Source organism: Telmatherina bonti (assembly GCF_933228915.1).
Source record: "Telmatherina bonti genome assembly, chromosome: 14".
NCBI classification, from domain to species: Eukaryota; Metazoa; Chordata; class Actinopteri; order Atheriniformes; family Telmatherinidae; genus Telmatherina; species Telmatherina bonti.
Window position 1 is genome coordinate 13,985,902 of NC_136612.1, and position 8,257 is coordinate 13,994,158.

The window sequence follows — 8,257 nt, forward strand, 5'->3', positions numbered from 1 at the left end:
ATGGGATTACCATTGTTTCCAGAATCTCATTCTGATGTGTGTCAGCCAGATGCCAGTCAGGTTTCAGCCATACATCTGTGACTAACACACAGCTGGTAGCACTTCAAACTCAAAGCAACAGGGAATAGAAAAAGGAGAATATTTTGGGGGATTTTTCGCTGCGTTGCTCGTTCCACAGATGCACAACTTTTTATCTCGTTGTAAAGGTGACTAATCTGGCTTTCATCCATGTATGACACAACACCAAGTGCTGCTATTAAAGAGGAGAAATAATCAGCTAAACACTCCTTTTATTTTTTTTGTTTTAACAGGTTCTTTCTGTGTGGGAAAAAAACTATGTCTCTACTATAGATTATATATATCAAGAGACATTCATAAAATATTTCCAGATTATAACACGGAAATTCAAACAATTCTTCCCTCAAAGTGACCAGGCTCTGTGATCAGGTTTATGTGGAAGGATGCTGTTGACTCTATTTCTTCAGAAACAAGCAATCGGATTAATAAAACACACATACATACAGTAATTGTCCCTGCAGCTATTAGTCAACAGATCCCTAGATTGCTTCTAGACCAATAAACGACTGATTTGATATCCCAAGTCCTGCCTCTCTGTTGTCTGAGGATGTTTTCACTGTAGTGGGATTTGGATCCCTACGGAAACTAAAAGATTTCTCTTTTCATTTGGGATATATAAGGGTATTCACACTGCGTGCATACAGTAAATCTGCCTCTGCCTCATCATATTCTCATAACTTATAGTGAAGAAGGCCTAAATAGACTTAGCAGTGGATCCTCCTGCTGCATATGTAATGTTATTCTGTCATCGGTCACAATCCCAGTTTCAACACGTCTGTATTTTCCATCGGAGAAGAAAGAGGCAACAAAACCTCAAGTGAACATAAACCTTTTTTTTAAAATCAACTTTGATCTTTCATTCTTATTTTTGCTATCTTATGCATTGCAAATTTCCCTCTGAGGTTTGCGTGTGCATTGCTTGCCAACACTTCACCTCTTTATTTTCATGTCAGTTTAACAACACTACCAAAAGTAAGTCATAGTATATTAAATATGTGTCTAAGACATTATTGGGGAAATATGGTTAGATTATATTTTAGTAACTTTTTTAAAAGTCTACATTTTGTACCTGATGTGTAATTATGTAATTTAAGTACCAGATAAAAACCGTATGTTTCAAGCTTAGTGTTTAAAGACAGAATAACATGGCAAAGTGGGTTTGAATTGGACGCTATCCACTGAATTCTTGCATTTGACTGTCTGTAATGTGTGCTTAATCTCCTGCAAATTTCAAGTATTGCAAATTAAACATTTTTCTCACAAGTGACTTGAGTGTAATGAAATGATTTATGAACATGTTGCTCATCCAACAGCCGGGCTGTTTTGTTACGAGGGCTCACTTCCTTGAAATCTTCACAGTTAAATGAAATTAGAGGATTCTCCTGTCAAAGTCGTGATGACTTCATAGACTTTGCACACATAGTAGGAAGGCGTCAGGAAGCACTTTTCAAAGCTTTTTTCAGTCCAACCAGCCATCATCAGGGTCAGCATGTCTTCATTCACTGGTCTCATGCAAGATCAAGTTGGACCTGCTGCAATATTACAACAACACAAAAGCTCTGGCTCAACCAGACCAGGGGAAAGAAACATCTGTCTCCAGTGTTTTGGGTGAGCGGACAAGAAGAGAGCATCGACATGAAGTGCAATGAATACTATGCAGACTTGTGTGGTGAGTAAGAGAAGGTCAGAAACTGCTGCAGTAAGCGCAGGATCTGATCAGGTTTTTCCAAGCTTAAGTCTAAATGTGATTGTTGATACTGGCCGTGCAAACCAGGAATCACTGCCAGGCATTAATGGGACTCCACAGCTTTGATAAACTAGTCTGTGATGGCGACAGATTGAAGGCAGTCAGTATATATATATATATATATATATATATATATATATATATATATACATATATCGAGTTATTGTCACAAATCCCTTTATTTACTTCAGACCGACCCTCTCCGTAGGCTGTCAGATCAGCCTGTGGGCAAAACGAGTGAATTGAGACTCTTCCGCATTAAGCCCCGCCTCCCGACTGATATAAGTTGCCACTGATTGGTCAACTGCCACTGCACTTCATCGGGAGCGCTCACCGCACCTGCTTGCGCCGTCATTGTAACATCTCATTAACAGAAGGATTAGGCTAATATGAACTCAATAAAATAATAATACTAATAATAATATAATGATACAATGTCAACACATAGCATACAGCCCTACATGTTCGAACCTGAATCAGACCCTGAAAATGAAGTGGAAAACAGCAACCCACAGCAACGAATGCAGCAGGATGTCTCTCTTTGGTAAACTCACCAGCCATCGTTCGAAATAACTTTATCCGACATTTTCCACCTGCCTGATGTATTTGTACATGCCCTTGTTAACCAGTAGAAGGTAACCAATCACCTAACCTTATCCGTCACAAGGATTTCGAGGTAGAAAAAACTCTTTAAAACGACGCGGGCCGGGGGTGGGCAAGATGGCGTCGCTGTGAGTGGAGTCGTTTTTCCGAGCTCCTTACTAACTTCAACGAAAAGATGAAACAACCCAAGATAAAATCATAATACAGACAGTAAGTTAAAACTATATGCCCTGGGATATATTCTCGAACAAACAGACGTCGTCATCCTTGAACATTTCTTCATGGGCAAAACCAAAAGAAAAGGAGGGAAAAGTATCAATGCTAATATGCTCGAATCAGAAGAAGATATGCTAACTGCTAACACTACTGGCCAGTTGCAGATTGACTTAATAAGCAATCTCGATGTCGGCGGTATTACTGGACAAACTGACTCCAATTCAGATCCCGGAAAGAATTCTGTATCCATTCCATCGACTGTGGTTGATACTCCGGAGAAACCACAGTATAAGAAAAAGAAAAGGGAGCTAACACCAACAAACGAAAAAACGAGGAAATTAATCTGGATATACTTTCAGCTATCCGTGAGCTTGCTGCGAAACATGACATAACCTTCCAGAAGATATCTGCAATTGAGAAAACCACCGACTCCACATTGAAATTGATTGGAAACCTGTCCACAACTGTACAACAACTTGTGCTTGATGTAAGTGGACACAAAGAAATGCTGACTCTTCTGCAGTCTGAAATACAAACACTGAAGAAAGAAATTATGGATTTAAAAGTCAACTTGGAGGAGTCCTGACGCCACAGCTGGAAATCCTTTCTAAAACTGCACGGTCTGAAAGAAAAAATCGACGAAGATGTGAGGGAGAGAGTCATCGATGTCCTTGCGCGTGTGGCTCCCGCCATTCGCGCCAACCTGCAAAAGTGTCGGAGTGGACATCGCACACCGTGTTGGTCCCAAGGAACCTGGAAAAACCAGAGCAGTCATCATCCTGTTCGCAGTGAGACGCATCTGTGACGCCGTGTGACTTGCTGCCAGGAAATCTGCATTCCTACATGAAAACAACCTGCGCATCTCCGAGCCTTTATCTCAAGAAGACAGAGCAATCAGACAAAAACTGTGGCCATTGATTCAAAAAGATAGAGAGGAAGGTAAAAAGGCAACCTTCAGAAGCTAATTTGCTGTGATAGATGGAAAAAAAATCCTCTTTTCTGATGTGAAATGATAAAAAAAGAAGAAAAAAAAAGAATGAACTCATATTAACACTTAATATGATGAAATCCGCCCTACTCTGCCTGTATTTTCTACTTGAAGTTTAGATGTGTATTCACATGTATACACATCTACATTCAACATAAGTTTAATTAACATTGTGTCAGTTCTACACTGATAACCGATTCTTGCCTTTTGGTATGCCAAGTTTCTATCCTGGTTAAAACTTTAAATATTCATTTTTGTAGTTCATGTTTCTCCATTATATTAAAATAAAATAAAATTTAAAATGGCGAATGATATAGAAGAAGCCCAAAAACAAAAATTACCTGCCTTTCTATATACTGTCATACTGCCATATGGTTGTTTCACTTCGCTTCATAAGTAGATGAGTTCTCAAGTTCTATCCATATTCCTGTTTAGCATCTGCTGTTATGAATTTTAGTTCATTGTCTGTTTTGTCTTTAAATGTGAGAGGCATTCGTGATATTATGAAGAGGAAAGCCCTTTTTTTATATTGCAAACAAAAAGATGTTGACATTATAATGCTGCAAGAAACCCACTCTAATGAATTTGATGTCAAGTTCTGAACAAACCAATGGGGTAAACCAATATATTTCAGTCATGGGAGTAACCATTCAGCAGGGGTAGCTACCCTATTACATAAATTTAAAGGAGAAGTACTGGAAGTTTGTCAGGAGAAGGTAGATTGTTGTTCACGGTTATAAAACAAGACAGAACATCTCTGTTGATGCACAGATGCTTGGTCAAGTTTTCTCCAAACTTAATCCAACAACCTGCCTTTTAGACCCGATTACCACATCGCTTTTAAAAACTTTTTATGGTTTCTTTGAGTGTGAGCTTTTAGACATAGTAAACTACTCTCTTCAGATGGGTGTCTTCCCTTCTGCTTTTAAAACGGCGGTGGTAAGGCCCCTTCTGAAGAAGAGTGGCTTAGATCCAAACATGGTTGATAATTACCGACCTGTATCCAACTTACCGTTTTTAAGTAAAATAATAGAAAAAGTTGTTTTTACTCAATTACACAAGTTTTTGAATAAACACAACATTTTAGAAAAATATCAATCTGGTTTTAGGACTAACCACAGTACAGAGACGGCCCTCTTAAAGATTGTTAGTGACCTTAGATCTAGCCTGGACTCACAGAAACTTTCGGTTCTTGTTCTACTGGATCTTAGTGCCGCATTCGATACAGTAGATCATCAGATTTTATTGAACAGGCTCAGAAGTCTGGTGGGCCTCTCAGGGATTGCTCTTAAGTGGTTTCATTCCTACCTCTCGGATCGACAATTTTTTGTAAGTATGGATACATGCTCCTCACGAACCTATGAAATAAAATGTGGGGTTCCCCAAGGATCAATTTTCGGCCCATTACGTTTTAACCTGTATATGTTACCACTTGGGGACGTCATCAGGAGACACGGTGTTGATTTTCACAGCTATGCCGATGATACACAGCTTTACATCGCCGTGTCCCCTGATGACTTAGAGCCACTAAATGTTCTTTTAAATTGTATTTCAGATATAAAGTCATGGATGGCAGCAAACTTTTTACAGCTCAACCAGGACAAAACTGAAGTTTTAATTATCGGTCCTGAAGGCAAGAGAGAGATCCTTTTATCAAAATTGCAACATTTTAATCCCTCCCAGTGTGTGAGAAATTTGGGTGTTCTTCTTGACTCTGAGCTGGATTTTATTCCACACATAAAAAATGTAACAAAAACAGGTTTTTATCATCTAAAAAATATTGCCAGAGTCTGTCCATTTCTCTCTCTTGCCAGCACAGAGGTGCTGATGCATGCTTTTATTTCCAGTAGATTAGATTACTGTAACGCCCTGCTCTCTGGTCTTCCTAAAAAGTCTCTTTCCAGCCTACAATTACTACAGAATTCAGCGGCACGAGTTCTGACGAGGACCAGAGGGCGGGAACACGTCACACCAGTTTTAAAATCGCTGCATTGACTTCCTGTGCGCTTCAGGATTGATTTTAAAATTCTTTTACTTGTTTATAAATGCCTTAATGGTCTTGGGCCTTCTTATTTATCCGACCTTCTTTTTAATTATGAGCCTTCGCGGACCCTGAGGTCCTCTGGTACTGGCCTTTTAGTGGTTCCTAAAGTCAGAACTAAGACATACGGTGAGACCTCTTTCCATTGTTAAGGTCCTCGACTGTGGAACAACCTGTCAGAGAGCCTCAGGGCCGCGGAGACTGTTGATGTTTTTAAGAAGAGGCTCAAGACACACCTTTTTAGCTTAGCATTTAACTGAATTTTATTTTACTTTATTTACTTATCTTAATTTACTTCATTTATTAATTTATTTATTTTTAAAATGTTTTATTAGATTTCTTATTTTTAATACATTATTGTGAAGTCCTTCTATGTATATATGTATATTTTCTTTTATTGTTGCTCTTATTTCTTACTGCTTCTTGAAGTTATTCATCTTCTGGTTTTAACTCCAGTGTTTTCCTTATGGGGATCCAGCACGCTGGGGGCCCTGCCTGTTTGGTCTGGGGGCTTTTGTCATGATGACCGCTGCTGTTTGGGTGGCGTGGGGTCCACCACTGCAGCTTCACGGCTGCGGGGTGGCCCTGTTGCTGCCTGGGAGTTGTGCGGTTGCTGTGGCAGCGGCCCCCATGAGCATGCAGGGGACTGGCTCCTGGTGTGGATGGATCCCGAGGTATTGTCTCCTCAAATCAGCACCAAGTCAGAATTTTTATCACTTACTTAATGTTTTTAGTCGTTTTATTAACCAGAATTCAGTTAAAGAGACAGTATTCAGGGAATGATGTTTTTCGGGGAATGTGGGTGGGTTCTTTGCTCTATGTCCTTGTGTGTGTGAGTGTGTGGAAAGAGCTTGTGTCTATTATTTTTAAATGCCTTTTTATCCACTGTTTGTTTTAATCCTTATGACTTGATTTTATCCTGTAAAGCACTTTGTGTTGCCAGAGGCATGAAAAGTGCTCAAGAAATAAAGTTTGATTTGAAAAAACGGTGCCGTTCACATGTCTGATGAGGATTCAACACTGTAACACTGTAGAAAGCTCAGAAAACTCAAAATACCATAATAGCACCCCTTTAATGAACTGATTCATTCTTAATATGAAATTGTAGTGTTGGAGAAGCACACAGCCCCTAGACATGGAACCCCCCTTGCAATATGAGCAGCTTTGTGTTTCTATGCTTGTGGTTTGAGCTTCCCAGCAGGGTATCTGGTCACTGGCAGGACAAAGCTGTTGGTTGTCCAGATCATGTTTTTGCCATTGAGCTGACTTCTCAGGACATGCCTTACTCGTTGCAGGTATTTCACTGTTGCTACTTATCTTGTGGCCTCTTCGTGGTTGCCATTTACCTGTGATATTATGAGGTACTACTCGCTCTACAGCATGGGCGATTCGGCCACCTGGGAGTGCAATGGCCTCTGTATGAACTACTTTCTCTTCATCTGAAATAGTTCTGAATAAAACTTAATAAAAGAAAATTAATTCAGCCCTTGCTTTTGTAATATAAAAATAAAGCAACTTTCTGATTTAATTTATTTCAATTAATTTCATTTCATCACTCCCTTTTTCCAAGTGTCTCAATATAAAAGCTTTTTTCCACATTTTACCTTGAGAGAAGCAAGATGCCAGGCCCGTTGGCTCGTTGGCTTGTACCATTACGTGTTGCTGTTGTTGTTGCAGCATAACAAGAACTGTAAAACCCCAAACCTTGGCACAAACCTTCAGCAAGCTGCTCATTTTCATCCATACTGAGAAGAATCCTTTTGAAAATTCTTGTGTCTAGAACTCCTTCCTGATCACTCCCAGAATTTAATGGAATATATGTTGGATCAAAACCCATTCTTAGAAATAAAAATCTACCTGGTGGTATTTGTGTAAAGTTGCAAACAAACAGGCAGATGGACACAGACAAGAACATAACCCGCTTGGCGGAGTTAAGACCAGTACGATCCCATTATGAAAAGCTGAAAATCGCTTAATCAATTATGATAAATGGGAATGTGATCAAATTTATGTTTTTATTGGATCATTTCAGATTTGTTTAATGAAATCTAATGAATGACTGAAAAATGTTTGATATACTGCAGGAGGAAATTACAATGGATAAATGCAACACAACAAATGTCACATCCACAGTTTCACAAAACAAACAGCCACATATGTTCATTATAGTCATGATGTAACGCAAATAAAGGCCTGTAAACCGCCATCTCATGGAGAATAAAAACCCCTAAATCTACAGTAACGTGCACTTTGTACATGCTTGCAAAGTCATCCAACTTACTTTCAGCAAATGATTTAGTTCTAAACCTGCAGTCATGAGAAATTTTACAAGAATTGCATCTTCCATTGGCCACTAGTAGGTCTTTTAGATGCCATCACATGACTCATGCACCACCTGCAGCTGTGTGCAGCTGCTGTAATGGTGCTGCACTGCTGCATACAATCACTTTGACCTTTTATTTACGTGTATTGAGTATGTGTGACTCAGCAGACAATCACTTAAAACACAACACTATATATATATATATATATATATATATATATATATATATATATATATATATATATATATATATATATATAT